Source organism: Drosophila novamexicana, unplaced genomic scaffold (genome assembly GCF_003285875.2).
Source record: "Drosophila novamexicana strain 15010-1031.04,08,12 unplaced genomic scaffold, DnovRS2.1 tig00001876-arrow-arrow-pilon, whole genome shotgun sequence".
Lineage (NCBI taxonomy): Eukaryota > Metazoa > Arthropoda > Insecta > Diptera > Drosophilidae > Drosophila > Drosophila novamexicana.
This window is the reverse complement of record NW_020824903.1, coordinates 74,668-94,722: the sequence shown is the minus strand read 5'-3', so window position 1 is coordinate 94,722 and position 20,055 is coordinate 74,668. Positions and strand designations below refer to the sequence as shown.

Genomic DNA, 20,055 nt, shown 5'->3' with positions numbered 1-20,055 from the left:
TAAGTTTGCTGACTCTAGCTCTTATTATTTACCAAAATTGCCCAAAAAAACGGGATTTCGATATAGATTTTTATCGATTACTTGGAAACGGTTATCGATTGTCGGAAACAAACTCGATCTGCGCAGGCACTAGAAGGACCTACATCTAAAATTTCAAAAATTTATCTACCTCTAATAGGTTCTAATATCCGGATAGATCGACTTGGCTATTGATGCTGATCAAGAATATATATACTTTATGGGGTCGGAGATGCTTCCTTCTACCTGTTACATACATTTAGATTTTGCACAAATACAATATACCCTTTTTACCCATTTTTAATGGGCTCAGGGTATAATAAGCATCTTCCCAAATCGTTGTGCAAATGCATTCGAAGCAGCTCACACGCACTTCAATAAACTAATGAACACTATTAAAGTCAGCAGCGTGGGCGCTTTGCTGGCATTGCTGGCACCGACAGAATTTTAATTAACAAATCGTAAAGCGCTAATTTTGCAAATTAATAAACACGACACACTATACAACAGAGTTCCACAGCACAGACGCCCTTAGTCGAGCCTTGAACTGGAACTATACGGCTGGGTAAAGCACATACATAGACCTGAGTACGACGCGACACGCACACAGGGGAATTAAATATCCTAGTATATTTGGTTTGCTTGGAATATAATTAGTAGAAGCTAATTTCAATTCTGCTCAATGCTCGTGAAAAAGCTTTTTTTCACTAGAAGTCAGGCAGATAATAAAAAGAAATCTAATTACAATTGTAATTTAAATAACATTCAAAATACGAAAAATTGTAATAAATATACTTGGAATTAAAAAAAAGTATACTAGAAAGAATACTCATTGTTCAGCTACGTTAAGCTACCATAGTTGCTCTAATCGACAATCTTAGATATAATATATGCTTCAACCGTATATATTGATGATAGGCTCTTCAATTCTTATTGAATAATTATTTTCGCTAAAGAAATTATAGAGAATTTTTCTGACAGTTTTAGCAATTAAAAGTGGAAATTGCTTGTAATTATAGTCGCCTTCAAAAATCCACCAACTCACGGTATTGATACCTAAATTCAAATTTAACTGTGTTCACAGGTTTAATTTCAAATAGGATATTTTATTATCACCGTTTTTTAAGTCATGGGCACATTACGCAACGCTTGCAATTCACTTCTATTTTTGTTTTCGGATACTAGGTTATCGTACATTTGTCATCATCTATGCTTTGATTTAATTAAATGTATATCTAGAAAAAGCTTTTCTGTGTAACTTATTTTGCACAAGGCACCTGTCATAAATAAGTAAGTAGGTCAATAATTTGCACTTAAGGAAAAATAGAGTGTTAATTTCCATCAGAAATACGGAAACTTCTTATCCACAAATGTTTATCAAAATTTGATATTATTTCAAAAAAAAAAAAAAACTGAAAAGAAGAAATGACTATAAAATAAAGGTGCACATTTGAGGGCGACTCATTCACATTGTGTTCTTGATTTTATTACAAGCCTTTCTACGTTAACAATAGCAGCAAAAAGGTCGAATAGTCCCCGTTAAGGCTACTTGTTACCCTATAAAAAGTAACCTAAAATATCGTGGGAAATGTGGTTCAAAAAATAATTTAAATGCAAACTCAGCTATTCCTTGACGACTTCCTGCAACAATAGAATCCACAACAAAAGCTGAACAGGAAAATTTAAAAATAAAGCTGGCTTTGAAGCTGACAAAAGTTGCGCAAAAAAGTATGCAGCAAAAAAGAAACAATATAATCCCAAAACAAAATTGTATATTTTTCTAAATAATTTACATAGAGATGTTTTTTGGTAAATTGTTAGACGAAAACAGCGGAAACGTCTTAAAGCGCCAAACTTGAATTTTTTGTTGCAAAGTAGCGAACGAATAAGTCTTTCATTTATATGCTTCCAGTCACAACAACTTAAAGAAGACAAAACGTGGCGTGACGCAAAAAGGCCTGGATAAATATGATGTTGTCAAAATATCTCCTGCCAATCTGTCAGCTAGTCGGTAAGTGAAACCCTTGCAAGGATTTGTAATATGCTTTACGAGCAAAGTTTTGCGCGAGTAAACATTGTAAGTTGCTGGGGTAGAGCGCAGAAGCTGTCGGAAGAAAAAACTCGTATAATTAGTAGAAACTTGAATAAAACCCTGAAAATTGCTTTAAACTGCGCGTGAAAATGGTGTTCGGTGAAATCCATCACAGCCTCGGGGGTAAAATCGGCATAAGCAGAGGTTCTTGGGTGAATATAAATTTGTACAGTAGCGCTTATATCCATGTTTATTATGAAATAACTTGTGACGTTAAGAATAACAATTTTCTAGTGCTGTTTGTAAACATTTCCGAAACCAACAGTTGCAGAATGAATGTGGTATTGCAGCATGTGGCAATAATATATTAAAGAATTTCATCTTTGTAGGCAAATTATTTTGGGTATACAAGCTCCAGCGGGTAAATATTCAGTGACATGCCGTTGAGCTTTTACAAATATTGTAAATATTGTAAAATATTGTAAAAATGACAGCAAAGAGTGGGACGAAAATACGTGCTGAAGGTTACTTGGCAGTGGCAGCCGGCAACTGTCTTTTTCTAGAAATAGCTGAGAAATATGACTCATCGTGCCAGTTTGAGTATAAAGTCTGAAGCGGGAGCTGAACACAAAAATATTCGTGGAGACATTCAAAAGTCAGTATAAAATTTAATTAAAAATTGTATTATAACTACAGCTGCACAGTAACCAAAATTAGAACAGAGTAAGGCCGCATATATTGCATCTCTAGTGGGTACATACATACATACATTTGTTATTCTTCTAAATTGTCACAATTATCGAGTTGTTAGTGAAATGCGTTTAAAGATATTCGCATACCCCAATAAAAAGGAAGAATGTAATATGTCCCGTTTGATGAGTTCTATTTGAACAAGAAAATATATTAAAAGTGTTGCAAAGAACAAGTTTCTCTATAGTAGTATGTATGCTACAATCGAAATCGAAGACATTTAATGGTCTGGCTTGTGCCGCTAGTTAACTGTCTAATCGCATTAAATTAACACAAATGAAGCTCTTGGCAGCTAACAAAGCCAAACAATTAAAAGGCAGCTTAAGCAGGCGATAAAAAAGTGTTGGTAAAACAAATTAAAAAAAAAAAAAAACAATCCAATAAAGTTGTTGCTGCTCTTCCTTAGTTTTGCTTGCTAAAGGCGTTTATAAATTACTTAAATCGTTTAACGCAGTACGAAAAAAAACTGGGGGCGCAACAGGAACATCCTGCCCCAAAAACATCCTGAGAACCGGAGCAAAGAACAACTTGTGCCGTGACCACCACGTACGCACTACTGCAACAGAGCAATACGTTTTTGCTGCCGCCCTGAACAAGTATTCTGCACAAGTCTAAGCCACAGACAGACAAAGGAATGTGTATAGAGAAAAGAAAAGCTTTAGGCGTAAGAAAATCCTCTCAATTGATTATCAATCAATTTTTGTGCCAATGTGTGGAAAACAAAAAAATTGAGGCTAAGACAAGCCAATGGTATGAAACAAAGTCTAGCGCCTTAGATTGGGACTACTGCGTACGATTGTGTTAATGGAATTAAAATTGGCAATTTCGGCCATGGTGGTTGTCAGGCTGCCTTGTTAGATGTTCGTTGTGCTTCGTTGTTATGCTATAGCTATATCTTCTCACAGTAAGATAATTGACTCGTCTAACCAAATTAATGAACACAAATCAATTGCATTAAGCGACAGATAGTGCGCGTGTGTGTGGCTTAGGCTCTCTTAGGCTTACCTAAGAATACCAATCATTTTGGCTAACGAAATTGGGATAAGCGCAAAGTTGCTAATCAACAGCTGCTAACGACTAATTTATGCATCACATAGTGGAATACGGTTGGGCTTGAAGCTTCTCATAATAATTAAGGATTATTATGCGTCTTCTCAAGACTTTTGCTTTAATTTTCTCTATCTGCAAATTCCAGGAGACATTTATTGCTATAACAAAGACAAAATAGAAATATCTTTCTGCATGTCGGGAAATCGGTTGTGTGTCAATTCTATGTGTTGGCGTTATTAGAGGCAGCGCACCAAATATTTGGGCTATTTTCCGACAACATCCTTTGTTGTATATCTATTCAAGAAGATATTTCGCCCATTGCTTGTTTTCTTCTTCACACGTCGGCGCATGTGTTTATTTCTCATCTCGCAGTCAGCTCAGTTTTGCCTTATTTCATGTTGGCATTTGCACAATTTCTTGCCGGTCTTCTTGTGGGTTTTGGCGTCTTGATGGAAATTTTGCTTTACTTTTTGGTTTTCCACATTTCGGCGCCTTGGCATTTGCCTGCGTAGTTGGTGAAAGCGCCTCAAGCCACCGCAAAACAATGAAAATTGGTTTTGTTACTTTACTTATTTTGCACCGGCTGTTGGCTAAGTTTGTGGTTGGCAATGCGAGTGCGGCTGCGACTGAGCCTTTTGCCCAAGACGTTAGCCTTTTATTGCTCGTGTTATTGTCGGAGTATTTATTTGGCAGCCGTAAATATAGCAAGATATTCAACTTCCTGCGTCTTTGGCGGTTTGCAACCCAACCCCGTTTTATATTTGCGTTTTGTTATTTTTTTTTTTTTATTTCTGTTTATGGTGTCGGGTATTATCTCATAAAATGTAAAATGTAAACACTTGTAGGCTACCAGTCTGCCAGCCGTTGACGCTGGTTGGCTGGTTTTGTCTCTTTAGCACGTACACGTTTATCTCCTTAATGTGATATTCAGTGTCTTGGCCAGACGTATTTTACAAGTAGCTCCCGTTTGGACGAGTTCCACGGTAAGTGGCGCGATTGTCCACCGGGTTCAGTAATCGTTTTGCTAAGTATATATCTTATATTTCGCTAGTTTTACCAGAGTTCGAGTTTATATCTGAAAATGTATTACCTTATTGTAAGGAGGGCCAATCTATGACAACATTTCGGTACACATTCGTATAAGTTTTTCACTTTTTATACACCTTTTATGGATGACAGCTATTTAATTTTAATCAACTTTTTGTGTTTTATGCGAGTAATTCAAGGCTTGTTCGAGTTAATTAGCCTATTAAGTCTACCTTCTTGGCAGCTTAAGTACGCACATGCATAAGCGACAACACAGCGAAACTGATTCACTCTTGGGTCAGTATCTGAATCTATAACTCTATCTATCTTTTGAGCAGAAGGGAACGAAATCGCGTACGCGCGCGGAACGTGTCAACTTTATGTCAGAGTTCACTTTCAACTAAACGCTTTTTGCTGAGCGCGTGCTGCCGATTACCGTTATTTGCTCGGCTGACTGTCGGTAATGCTTCGTGTGAGGTCGTAGTAAGTCGTGGTTGTTTCTCGCAACTAGAGTCGTTGAGCGAAAACTGCATGAAGTCGATTGCGTTCTCATTTGTCGTAAGGACAAAGTTCGGTGAGTAAACTTAAGGATGCGGCGAATTTAAAGGCAGGCTTGAGGCTTGCCGCGCAAAACCTTCAGTAAAGGGGCATTAGGGTAATTTTTGGCGATCGTCGTAAATCTATTGAAGTAAAAAAAAATACATATACATATATATATTTTTATACCCTGAACCCATATAAAATGGGTAAAAAGGGTATATTGTATTTGTGCAAAATGTAAATGTATGTAACAGGCAGAAGGAAGGATCTCCGGCCCCATAAAGTATATATATTCTTGATCAGCATCAATAGCCGAGTCGATCTACCGATAATCGATAACTTGCCCCGTTTCCAAGTACTCGATTAAAATCTATATCGAAATTCTGTTTTTTGGGCAATTTTGGTAAATAATAAGAGCTAGAGTCAGCAAACTTGGCATGTAGCTTCTTGAATAGTATATATAGTTGCATTTGGTGTTGGAAGAAGAGGGTTCAGGGAATCCCCTAGTCGGGAGCTCCCGACTAGAACCTCTTACTTGTTTTTGTTTCAGTTTATAGTATTTTTTAGATTTTAACATATTATTGTAAAAATTAAATCCCGCTATAGCACTTTGTATAGCTTTGAATATATAACATGTAAATCATCGAGTATCACTTAACAGGGTAATCATAGCTATGGATATGTGCTCTCTATTTAAACTTTCTTCACAAGTTATCGCTATTGCGTTTTGCCAACAAGCCAAGGGGAAATTTTAATTCGAACATCCCGAAGTGTGCCTGCAACATGTTCGTTCCAACATTTCGTTGCATTCAACCACAGTTTGTGGGCTCTTTCTTCCGAACCTTGAAAACAACAAAAAGATTGTTTTGCACATGCATGAAACAACAACTGAGAGTCAAAATAGTGGAGCATGACCAGCAACCAGACGCGCGTGTAATTAAAATCAAACAGATTCGGAGAAGCAACCTACCGTGGGTCTACCTGATAAGAACCGTCGCCATGAAGACTTCGTACGGTTCGTCAGCATTTTATTGTTGTTGTTCAGCAATAAAGGAAAACAGAAGGAAACTCTTCACAGGCTTGCAGTTATTATGGTGATGATGATACTGGATAGTCTAGAGGTCCGGATTAAAAACAAAAATAATGCTTGGTGGGCATAAGCAGCGACATGCAAAATATGACATTGTTCTATAGGAACGGGAACGTAGGATACAAAAGCCGTCATAAATTTAATTTAAAAATTTTTCAACCTTTCTGCTCTTGTGCCGCTTTTTGATATAGCTGCGTTGCTGTGCTACCAGCGGGGACTTTGACTTAATCAGAAAAAATTGTGGACTTTTTATGATGACCAAATGTGTTGGTTTTTGAAAAATTTGCATATATATAGGAATAGAATGCGCGGGTCGTCACAATTTTCAAGATACAAAAATCACGATTGGCCTGGCAGCTTGCTTTTATTATTTCACTTACCCAAAATTAATATCAGTAGCGGCTTTATCGACAAGTGAAAATTTGAAGCGAATACGCACCAACTTCTATTTTGCCCTAAGAAGTATACTAAGTATACTATATACCACAAGTAAAGTTGGGCCACAAATATTGGCTGGAGGATTTGTCGCCATTTAAACATTTCGATTTTTGGTGCCATCTGATTAAAATGAACTACGGTATCTATTGATGCACTCAGATGCACTTACAGGAGGCCAAGCGGATTATGTGTCAGTTTGAATTTACTTGCTCGTCGCCGCATAGGTGTGTCGGGATGGGTATCCAGGAAGTCACGGGGCGTTAAAAATGGGAAACCATTGAAAGAGTGGGCGCAGGGAATACAATGGGAAGAAGAACTACAAACAGGCAAACAAATAAACAAGCTGCAAATAAACATGCCGCGCTGTGATTGCCGGACAAAAAGGCAAAACAATTGAATTGAATTGAAAACAACAGTACAGGCACCAGAGGGTAGTCGAGGGCTTAAGGGAACTAGCCGACAACGGTGCTGATAGTATTAAACATACCTCTCCGAGGTCGCCTAGTATGCGTGCCGCCGAAAGTCCTAGCCGCCAGTGTTGCATGTCCAATTTGTGCGTTGTCTGTCTGTTGCCGGTTGTTGTTGCTTGATGTTGTTTGCGCTGCACTCGAATGCTTTTTGCAATGTAAACAGCTGCTCTCGACCACCCTCCACTGACACTCGGTCATATTTTCACTTTTTTTTATTTTTGTTTATTTGCGTTGCTGTGGTTAATTTCCTTTTTTTGTTTGGGTGTCCGCAAATTAGTTGAATTTCAGCAATGCCGACGAGGCTGTTCTCAGTTTTTGTTTAAGTTTGGCGATTGGCCCAACCAGATGTGACATAGACTACCACCCCTATTTTCACTCGTATACCCTTAAAACTATGCCGTCCTTCTACGAACTTAATCCTCTTAAAATTTGAAAGTGCTAATAGTTTTTCATGTTACATCCCTGACTTTTGGGTTTACAAAAACCATCCACCATAAGACTATAACTTCTCTCTTTTTGTCCAAAAAAAGGTATCAAAGCCTATAACATACATATATGCTTAGAATTATCATTTGCGGCTGTGCATGGATATATCCTTGCTCTGTATACTAATCACATATATTGTGATTGTGGTAATTGAAAGTCTGGCGCTCCCGACTTAAGCAATTTGACTTGTTTTCCGTACTGAGTGTTTGAAAGAATCTGTTTAAAAAAGTGTTTTTTTCTGTATCTTGACATATGTGTTAAGGCTAGGCCTTTCGGCGTTAATGCTTTTAATGTCAGTTCTCGATTAATACTATTTCGACCCATCTGCATTTGCACGTACATTCCCCTAATTGTGTGAATACACAATTATGGAATCATATAGAAATTCCGGTAATAAATATAGCCAAACGAACAAATTTTGTGCATTTGTCAGCAAAATTAATCACAAAACAAATTGCACAAGGAATAGGTATAACAATATTCAACAATGCAATAAAATTATTCTTTAGTACGCTCATACACGCATTTCCTACTCTATGGGACATGGCTGGCTTCTGCGATATTACATTATTAATATTTTTAGCACTTAGCTAGGCATAGAAAAACTTCCCGAAATTTGACGGGAAAATAATAGCATTGTGACAACAACAACAACCACACATGTGTACACAGACACCCATGCGAACATGTCCATTGAGCAGGACACATGTCTGGAATCAGGCGGACATCCTGGGGTGTATTGAGCCATGGTGGCTTGCTCTTTTATTTATGATAATGTCTGGCCATTCGTTTGGTTTATTGTGCTAATGTGCCGCAATTAAGATTAAGAAGATGATTTTCCTGTTTCCGAGCCTGCGTTTGTGTGCGCCAATCAGCACGTATGCGAACGCCCACGCTTATCCTCAAATGCATTGTGCACTTTTGGTTACCTTACATTTGTATATATAGCTGGTGCCATTAGTGCCATTTGTTGCTGATTAATAAATTAAATTTTGACATTTTTAAATAATTTAACGATTTTTTTTTTGTCAAATTTTGCGCTTTAATTAAAATCGTAACAGTCTACCTGCCAATCTAATCTGGTAGTTTCTCAATAGGGACGTCATATGTACAAATGGCCGGTTTTGAATTTTTGCAGTGCCGATTATGTGATTAATGACTTGGGCAAAAGGTCTCCCACCAATCTGTGATGTCGAGCCGTATGAAATCGTACGATAAAAAGTCTTAAACATCAATTTCCATTGGCTTGGGCCTTTCTGGGAACCGTAAGCATTTATTTATGACAATCATTTATCATGGCAAGCGAACAGGGCAAGTTTTACGCGATTACGTTTTACCATTACCCTGCACATTGGGCCTGTCTCCGCAAAAGTGCTGGTGGAGCTCATCCTTTTCCTTTTGTTATGTTAAGTGCACAATCGAATTTGTACTTATATTTAAGCCGTGATTCAAGCTACGTTGCTGCCTTGCCCATCTTTCTGCTCTACATTTATGTTAACTTTATGTATTTAAGATTTGTTTTATTTCATTGGTTTTGGCAGGTAATTAATTTATAGTTTATTTATTTCGTAGTTCATTCGTAGATAGGCTGGTAAAGGGTACCTAATTTCTTTAGCAATAACTAATTAGATGCAAGCTTAAAAAAATGTTGTAACAGAAATAATGCGGTTAAAAAAATACAACTCATTTCATCATTTAAGTTGCTTTTACGGAGAACACATCTCGTCCCAAACACTCAACTGCAATTTAAATTGTTTTTATTTCCCTTCCATTATATTTCATTTGTTTTCGTTTCATTAAATTCATTTATTTCTCGAGTATCATGATACGTGTATCCTATATTTAATTGCTATACAAACCTCAGGGGCAATAGGAAAATCGGTATTCATAGATTAGATGAACATTTTGTAGTTACAAAACTTACGCAAAGTTTCGGCCATAAATGATTTTAATTGAGATTTTTGCACACAGAACATAGAACATAGACACATTGCCTGATTGTTTGTTTGCTCCTTTGCGTATGAGTCGGCAATTGGCAAAATGGAATGAAACATAAATATTACGTATGTGTTGATGCAAACGAAATCCATTGGGGAAACTGCAAAAGTTCGTCCGGGATTAGAGTTTTGACTGTGCAAATAGCTGCATGATAAATTAAATTTATGTGAGCACCGCCCCTTCAACTTGATTTGTCTGTTATGGGTATCAGTTGCAGAGCTTATATAAGTGTATAAATCGAACAGTTTTGTGGAGGTTTCACTTACAACTTATTTGTGGATATTATTAGGTTCCCCGAGATGTCAGAAAATGCTTTGAAGAGGAACTGTGTGTCAGAGCAATCACCGGGGAACTTTCTGAAATTGAACGTGCGGAAATTGCGCGCTGAACTCTAATTAGCTTTGTGGGTGCAGCCGCAAAAGTGAAAATGCTGAAATTATACAATCTTGCCACAACCATTTTGGGCTCTCTTTGTGTCCCAAAGCAATAAATAAATGGCTCTTGGTCGGGATCGAAATGGTTGGTAGCTATTTATTCCATATTTGACTGTTACAGAAATCACTCCGTTACTTATGATAGTGTTTTTTTGCGCAGCTCCCTTCATCTCGCTAACTTAATGTAAAATTATACGCTACTGATTTGTGGGCTGAGATTAGGGTCCACACAGATGCAGAAAGTTGCAACTCACGGCGGCCAGTCGTCAAGTGTCTCTCACGTAAGCGGTAATGTGGGTGCACTGGCTTAATCGACAGTCATTGTATAGCAGAACCACAGTGGACACAACCGAGAGCACACGGTGCTAGTGTCTCGGTCCCTGTTAAGAAGCAATCACGCATCGAAAGCTGAATCGGCAAAGAGCGAGACAGAGATGGGCATGAGTCAGAAATTGGTATGGAAAAAGTGCGGCCGCACGCTCAGGGGCGGTATGTCGATTTTCTGCAATATCATCAACTATAAATTACGAATATTGACGCACAAGAACTGCGAGTACGTGGCGTGATAATGGATATTTGTCAGATATGTGAACATTTTAAACTTCAGCCTATAACCGCCCGGAGAACCAAAACGTTCTGACGAGCATTGGTGGGTGCAAGGGTCATGGTTGTTTACCCGTACAGATTGGACCTGGAAATAAACATAAAAAGGTAATATGCCGCAAGGGATTGTTGGGCAGGAAAAAAACAAATATTCGGCACTCTGATTGCAGTGAGTGCACAATAAACGTAAAAGAAGGGCGGCGATATAAGATAGTAAATATACGAAATAGCGATGCCGAATGTTTGGCAATGATTTGGCAGGATTTTTCCGACTATTGGCCTTGGTGTGATGTTGGCTTATTGTGATTAGCTGTGGCAGTAGCACATAAGGATGAATTTACAGGGCTCGACTGGTCCGCTACTCAATATCTTTGCACGGACAAAAATCATAAAACTGAATATGGACAACAACAGCAGTTTCGTTGCCTTTTATAAGCAACGTCAGTAAATCAAGAAACATTATTCTCACATGATTGTGTGACATTGAACTTTTGCGATAAAGTTAAAGTTTTGCTTATAAATTCGTGGCCTTCATAATGAATACCCCAGGCTCTCATGCTTGGTCTTCTCCATGTACCTCACCAAAGTTTTAGTTATGATTGTTTTCAACTTTCCATAAAAATAGACACAAGTATGATGCAAACTTTGCATTTCCTGCTCATATTTTCTTCGCATTTTACAACAGTAACTTCCTGTTTCCGTTCCGAAAATATAAAAATAAACCAAAACAGCCATTATTGTTGTTGTTGTTGCGTTTGTCGTCCTGTTGGCACTTTTCAGCCCGTTTCTACAGCTTATCGTCTAGTGAGTGCAAAGAACGTTTGTACTGACACCACCTGCTTTCTGCAAGGCTGCTTTATCTACTCATCAGTATTATTACGCAAAAAGGAATGTTCTACGTGAATTTGTATTTATATTTAAATTTCTAGTAATTGAGGTTGTGTTAAAGTTTAAAATTATGTCTAATTTAATATTTGCGTCATGGTTTATTGAACAAATTAAAATTCCAGTTTCGTTCACTTTCCAACTTTGATATTGAAAGCGAACTTCTTAAAAACCCTATTTAATACTGAATATCTGACGTAAAAAAAATTTCTGTCTCTTTTGAGCTACACAAAAAAGTGTGGCACGCAGTAACAAATATATTTATACCCTGAACCCTGAATTAAAAATGGGTACAAGGGTATATTGTATTTGTGCAAAATCAAAATGTATGTAACAGGCAGAAGGAAGCATCTCCGACCCCATAAAGTATATATATTCTTGATCAGCATCAATAGCCGAGTCGATCTAGCCATGTCCGTCTGTCTGTCCGTCCGTTCGTCCGTCCTTCCGTCCGTCCGTCCGTATGTATGAACGCAAGGATCTCAGAACCTATAAGAGCTAGAGACTTGAAATTTTAGATGTAAGTGCTCCTAGTTCCCGCGCAGATCGAGTTTGTTTCCGATAGTCGATAACTTACTCCGTTTCAAAGCAATCGATAAAAAAAGATATCGACATCCTGTTTTTTTTTTTAGCAAATTGGGTAAATAATAAGAGCTAGAGCCACCAGTAGAGCAATCTTTTAGTTCCTTTTTTTATCATAAGTACTTATTTGTAGAGTAGAGTCGACAGCAAGTAATGCAATCAGTTGCGAGTTCGAGCCATGCCAAGGGAACTTTTTTTTATTAATTTATTTGGTGTTGGAATTAGAGGGTTCAGGGTATCCCCTAGTCGGGAGCTCCCGACTAGAACCTCTTACTTGTTTATTAATTGAAGCGCGCGACTTGAATGACATTTATGAAGCAACCTAGCGCACCCAAAAAATAGCACGTTCCGCAACAGTAATGAGGGCTGGACACAAAAAGGGATTAACAACCCTTAGCAATTCCGATAGCACCGTGTGCATGTCTAAATGCCAAATAAAAGCTTTGAGCTAAATGAAAACAAATTACCATTGCATGTGAAGAGAAGTAAAGGGAGGGGCATTGCGACGGCCATCATAGGCTTAGCCACGTCCAATGCAATATGCTCCTGCCTGAAAATGCAACAAATGCTTTTCAGGACTTTAAGCACGCAAGTGCGTTATGACATTGCAGGCGATTCAATAGCATGAAGCAAAAGGCAGGAAGCAAAAATTAATGAACGCAGCCTTAAATGAGCTCAGTTTTTCGATAAATGAGTGTGTCTCGGTGGTAGGTGGTCAATGGTGGGAGCTTAATGACAGAGCTGTTAGGGAGTCAAATGAAGTCGCGACTGGAATTCGATATTGCTTGTGGCCGTGGCGGCGTTGGCTGATAGCCTACGGTGTTCGAGCTTCGTACGACGATGTCATATAATTTTCAGCTGCTCATAAAGACACCGAATAAGCCGTGAGTTCCGAGAGGAATGCAAAATAAAAATTAAAAATAAAAATATGATTATCGTATCATTACATTTTTTCCGTCCGCAGCAATGATAGAAGAATTAGCTTGGTGAAATGCTTGAGCAAAAGCCACAAAATTCGTTGACGGTAATGAATTTGGTACAATTTAAATTGCTCTAGACAAACACCCGGCAGTATCGATCCACAGTAGGGGATTTGCTAAGGCGATTCCCTTTTGTCAATGTCAGACACCACCAGGCTCCTATGCTGCTTGAGCCTTTGTAAAAACAACAAGTAGCGTCTGCCAATGTTCTGTAATAAATCTCAATAAAGTTCACGCGACAAGCCATAAGATGCAAAACAAACAACTGATGGTTTCCCATCCCTAAAGAGAATAATAACACCCTCACCCACAATCTAAAGAAAGAATATTTTAAATTTGATTATCGAAAGAGTGTGACGACGGCGACGATTATATGATTTGTGTATTGTGTGAAATGTATTTGCAATACGAAACTCCTTGTGCCAAAGCTATGGGGGAAGCACTCAAAGTATGGCATTCATATGCACATGTGTTGCCATTGGGGTTGTGCGCACTAACTTTGTTTATGTTTTTAACAAGTTTTTAATGCGGTAAGGGGAGCGTGCAGCAAATAGGGTTCACGGCACTAAATTGAAAACTCTTTGGAAGTTTCGATTCTCTTGCCTATGTTTTCACCCCTGGTAAACAAGACACACCATTTTTTTTATTGTTTATCAATTTTCTGCTATTTTGGACACCTTAAAACGTCGCTTTGTAATTAACTTTAGAGAGCTGCCAACAAAGCTTAAATCTGAATGAATCAGAATATCGATGATTTTGAATGCATTCGAGTGCAAGGATAACATAACTGCTGGCAGCAGTCTAGTCTGTTCAGTCTTGTCTAGTTCCCCATGCATTGGTCCAAACTGGCGCAGACAAAGTTTTAAGGCAACTTCCTGTACGGGCCGAAAAAGTGCCAGCTACGCAAAGGCGAAGAAGAAAAATCCGAATCAACTGTTCATATTTTTGTCTATCCTCGCAACAGACACATAAATCTCACAGACAATAAGGTTACAGTGTATCTATAGCATATACTGATTTGAATTTATGAGAAACAGATTACGTTCCATGCAGTTGGAAAAAAATATAATCAAAACGGAAAGCGAGCGACGCAGGCGACAATTCGCCACTGAGACAGTAAGATATATGAGTGCACGCCGCGTGCCAAACAACTATCGAATACATACATCCATATGTCTGTATATAAGTGAATTGGATTAAAGTTTTAACCATTCCAAGTGCTGCCTTAGAAGGGTCCGTTCCCCCCACGTTCTAAATGGTGCGGCCACGTGACTAGCGCCATGCGGCGCTTAAGACAACAAATGCAAGCGGAAGCCGCAACAGCTTTCAGTATCAGAAGCACTTATTTGAATCTTATTGAAAGATCAACCGAAGTGTTGCAGCTAGTTGTCTCGCCTGTTGGCTAGTATTTATGTTGGTACTATTCATTTGGTTTTTTTTTTAAGTGAGAGTCTACGAGAGCCCTTAACAAGCTCGAGGGTCGGTTGTACAATCAGCACTTCATTAGACGCGTGGCTAGCCGCGTTATAAACAGTCAGAACGCGGCAGGGCAGACAAATAACAACAAGCAGAACAGAACAGAACAAGAACAAGAACCAAGTAAGTTGAGTACTGCAGCCCTTACCCTTTCTGGCTCAAGCTGTGCGCTGAAGTGTGGCACACACTGCGAGAATCGGGGTCTACCTTGTCGTGGTGTTCCAGGGCAATGGGGCACTTTTTGTTGCTTTTTGCTCGGCAAATTTGAAATTGATATTCGCATGGCGTGAAATCAGTTTCAGTTTCCATTTCGTTTGTCCATTTGCCATTTGGTCTCCCGTCCGGCCGTTAACTATTTTTACGGCGCGTCTATATTGCGTGTTTCTTTTCAGGGCCGGACAGCTCGGCGTCCTTTTTCGGTGACGGTTACAATTGCAAGGGCAGACCTTTAGATGGGGTACTTGATTTATTGAGTTGCATAAACAGAAATGGCAACGCAATCATGTCGCAACCGGCGTAAAGTGAACGCCTTGACGTCGTAGCCAACTCACTCTCACCGTTACCCGGCTGTAGCTGAAGGAATTTACCGAGTGAGCTCAGCTTTCAACTCAATTGCTTCACAAGTCGTTAGGCGTCATCGAGAGGTGTACGCTGGGCAAGGGGCAACTTGTATAAGGCAAGTCCTGCACTTTATGGTCGTGTGGCAGCGGCTACCCTGCAGGCCTCCCCGCCTTTTGGCCACAGTAGACATTGAATCTCAAGCCACAATTTTTGGTTGCGGGTCCCTTTCAGCAGCCGCACTAACAGCGCTGGTCATCCCGCCTTCACAATGTATAAATCACAAATAGATTTCCTTCGTTGTGCTTTTTAAACCCCTTGCTGCCAGATGCTCGGGGGCTGTTGGGCTAAAGTTTATGTCGGTTGCTATGTGAGACGTTGGTGGCACTTTGTGCAGCTTTGTGTTGCGCTTCAATGAGGTCGGAATGGCTCAAAAATAATGTGAAAAGTTGCCTTTAACCATTTTTTCACTGCAGCAGCAGCAACAGCGTAAAAAAACAATGCCTCCAAAGGAAGAAGACAGACACAGACACACATACAAACAAACAAAGAGAGATACTCAAATGTGTCTTGGTGAGCCTTTTGGGGCTAAAGGATTCTCTAGAATTTACTCCTTTCATTGCAGTACGACTCCTTTGGTCGCATTTGCTTCGTTGAAGTTATGTGACTTAGGGGAATTGTCTGCTCCCTTATCACCCTCGGCTCCCTACTGCCCATTCTGTTTGCCACTTTGGGTTTCGCTTTGCTTTACAGTTGATTCTTTGACTTTTACAAACTTTGTTTGTAAGTCTTTCACATGGTTGTTGCTGCTTACGAGTTATGCCTCTGACTACTACAGCCCCTTATATATTGATAGTGAAAACTTGAGGCACTTCCGGTGGCTAATGTTGCGGAATGTAGCTATAGTACTGGGGGCTTAAGGATACATAAGTGTATTTAAATCAATTTGTTTAAATTTTTAACTGTTGTGTCAGCACATTTGGTTTTCAAAAAGTCAAGAATGATTGGAATTGGCCTAGAAAAGCGGTCCGACAAAACGCACCGTCAATTAAAGCAATTAGCTCTAGACAGTTGAAACGCGAAAAAACCAGTTAGAAGCAAGCGGCAACTATACTTTAGACTAAAATGAAGCCACAATTGTGTCATGAATGGCATAGAAAAAAAACCAGACAGCGTAGTTTTTGCCCCGGAACAGTGTAAAATTTGCTGTTAAGATAAATGGCAGCAGCAGCAATGCCAGATTATCAACTGCCTAGCCGGGATAACAACAAACAAAGAGACATCAATGAGAGCATATCTGTACTGTTGATTTTTGGTGTCCCTGTGCCACCAGCTCAATTAAGATGCTTTAGTTGGCCCAATTAATTTACGCTCAAGCGCTCTGGAAGTCTAAACGTGTTTTGCACAGCCTGTGCATTCGTGCGACGAGCTTTGAAGAAGGGTTGCGGTTTGGACGGTCTACCGGCTGGTAACCCTGAAATATGCATTTAGCCGCAGATTTGCCACTCGCAACAAAAGCGACGACAAACGAGGCCTGTAATTAAGAAGCAGCAGCCGACTTTCTTGCCCTCTCATGAGTTTCTGAGCTGCAGACGAGCTTGAGGTTGATCCGTCTCTTGTCAACTGGCAAGTTATATGTGAATCTGAAAGGTAACTGTCGCCAGCAATCAGCAAGTCCTGACTTTTTAAAGTATCAAGTTATGCGTTTAATGAGCGGCACGTGCTGTACGACAACCATCAAAACCCCTACCCAAACAAACATTGGCCTTGATTATGGGGGTTTGCAATTTCAATGGCGGCTCTAAACTATTAGGTTTCAATTGCATCAAAATGTATTATTGTTTAAAAATATGTTTGGGTATGTGCATGTACCAAGAATTATTTAATATTATATATCAAATTTAAGTTTTATCCATAGAAAATTAGTAGATGAAGGTTTTTTGTTTCAATTTATAGGCACAGCCTAGCTGATTTAGCTATTTCAATCTGTCAGTCCGTTTGCATAATAAAACCCGTCGATCTCTCAAATTACTACATTGAAAATACTTATCATTTTTGGCATGATTCCTGAAAGGAAAAATCACGCATAGTCTGACAGTCTTTTAGATGGCATTTTATACTTATTTCGACAACACTCTATTAGGAAAATATGTACGGAAAGGTTGCTTAAATTAAATTTACGAACTTTTAGTAAAAAATACTTGATTTCGAAATACTTCGTAAGCACTTTAAGGGCAAGCTGGTATAAACAATATTTTAATGTTTTTTAAGTGAGTGACAGCTATTAAAGCTATGGAAAAATGACTGATGTTTAATTGCTGAAGTATCCAGGCAAAATATTATGAATATGCATAAGCTAAAGATAAAGCGCAGCATTCGGATATGCGCTGCAGCTTTTCAGGGTGGGACCGAATCCAAGTGCGCTATCACAATAAAAATTCATTACGAAAAGCGCAGAGAAACCCAAAATGCCGAAAAAGAAACCGCAATAATTTTTCCCAAAAAAATAAAAAAAAATGAGAAGAAATAACAACTCTGGCAGTATCATGAAGAAATATAGCTGCAAACTGCTGTCCACCTACTTAAAATTAATTTCGAGACGGCTAGCAAGCCGCCAAGCTACAGACGCCGGGCACATCTCCCGCGGCGTCGAGTCGATGCGAGTGAAATCGTTTGTAATAAAAGGGTAGGAGAATGGCTGACGTTGATACTGTAAGTAACGACTGCAATGGGCTGTATAGAGCCAAGGGATGACTGGGTGTGGTCCTTAAATGGGCAAAAGGGCGCCATGACTTTTGGTGCGTGTGTCAAAATATTGAAATATTAAAGCAAATAACAGCAATAATGAGTTGGCTGGTTTGTTACCCGCTGCTCACCCCGCTGCTGTAGGCCTGATAAATGTTCGATGTACACGAAATCCTTAAAAAGCGCAGACGACCCAAGCCCACCCTCGCACTTACTTGTACCAGTGAAAAACCAAATTAGTACAAGTTACAAACGAGGAGCGTCGATTGCAAACGCGTGATAACAAAAAGTGAGCAGGACATTTCTAGCCCGCAGCGGGACAGCCAGCAGCTGATAGGGTTGGGCCACTGCGAGTGCCAGCAGCAACAATCATAATCAATTCTAAGCTGGGGTCAGATTCATACATAACAATTGAATTATGAAACTCTAGCCGATCGGTACGGCTGCCATGGGAGCCTCCACAAAGGAAGCGTTGCTAAGAGGAGCACTATTATCCATCTCATTAAACAGCTTCATTTATCGCCACCTCATATATAAATAGTCATATGTGGTAGCTGTTTTCTAGAACATAATAATGCCTCGTTTGCCAATGCCCCCAGGCGCTCATAAAGCCATTAAGCTCCTCAACCCTTGCGTGTAATTTAGAGAGCGATTCCTCGTTCGGGTTGCGCCTAGTGCAAGACTTCGACCGTCATAAATTATTTGAGTTGAAACAACACAAATAAGCTAACTGGGTACCTAAGGTGGCGGTTGTAAAATAGAGTCTAGACATGCCAAATTCCCTGCTTGGGGATCGCTGTTGTCTGAGATGATCTTTTGCTGGTGCTCGACAAGCTGTGAAATCGCCGGCTAATGGCAATGCAATAGACACACGACCAATCCAAATATGTACTTCAACCGTTGAACTTTATAAGATGATTGGCATAGGGTTTTCAGGTAAAGTAAAGAGCAAAAAACTGTGCTGCAAACTATGTTAGACGCAAAGTGTTCGCAGTGTCAGTTTTCAATGCAAGGAGAAAACTACCTGATGAAACTCGGGATCAACCCATTAGCCAATAGAATGAAAAAGCTTCCCTTAAAAATAAATCAAACGCCGGGGCGACATGGCAAACAAGCAAAATAAAAAGTAAGCCCCATAAACTAATCCACCTACGAAAGCCAACGTACCCTCGGGAATACACACACCGATATGAGACTCATACCTGACTCAATCGGGCATGGAGGCAATTCAATTATATTTTTGCAATAATTTTCAATACACTTAAGTGCAGATACACCATTTACCCCCGCACACCTTGGTTCCGCTGTGCGCAACTTCGGCGGCAGTTTAGAAAACAAATAACAGTCAATACAAACTCTGGCTCCCGCTCCTACCACCTTTCTCCTACTACCACGGCGTCCTATCAAACCATTCAGGCTGCGTGGCAGTCTAGTACATTTGCTTATGTGGCTGCTGCTGTTGCATATATTCTTTATTTTATTGGTCGGTCGCTTGTGTATGTTAATGGAAATTGAACCAGCGATTGCCTTTTTGGTTTGATTTGAACTCTGAAGAGTCCGGTTGCAAAGTTCTTGAATTATAGAAGCGACTGAAAATTAACTTAAATTGTTTTGCGCCTGGGACTAAAAGTGGATAGACATAAGTCGATTACTCTGTGATAAAAAGTAATCACGCATGTGTAGAACCTCTATAGACTGTTTGTACTGACTGACTGACTGACTGATTGATTGATAAGACGTGGTTTTGAGTAATTCCATCCTCTAATGTGTAAAAATCGCTAAAAACATTCGAATGAACATTTTTGTTGCCCATCCAATCGGCTTCATCGTCATTTTCAGTGATCTTCGTTAAAATTCATTTAAGGTGTTTCATACTTTCCAAAAATTGCCACTG

The 20,055-nt window shown here is 39.4% G+C and overlaps 1 protein-coding gene across 1 annotated transcript in view; it reads right to left on the bottom strand.

Annotated features, from left to right (window-relative positions):
• LOC115768628 (neurotrimin) overlaps positions 1 to 5,224 on the bottom strand; it is a 45,634-nt gene extending 40,410 nt beyond the window's left edge. Inside the window, exon 1 of the mRNA XM_030713291.1 lies at positions 4,941 to 5,224. The gene's annotated coding sequence lies outside the window, so the exon portion shown is untranslated. The remainder of the gene's footprint in view (positions 1 to 4,940) is intronic.
• Positions 5,225 to 20,055: the final 14,831 nt, after the last annotated feature.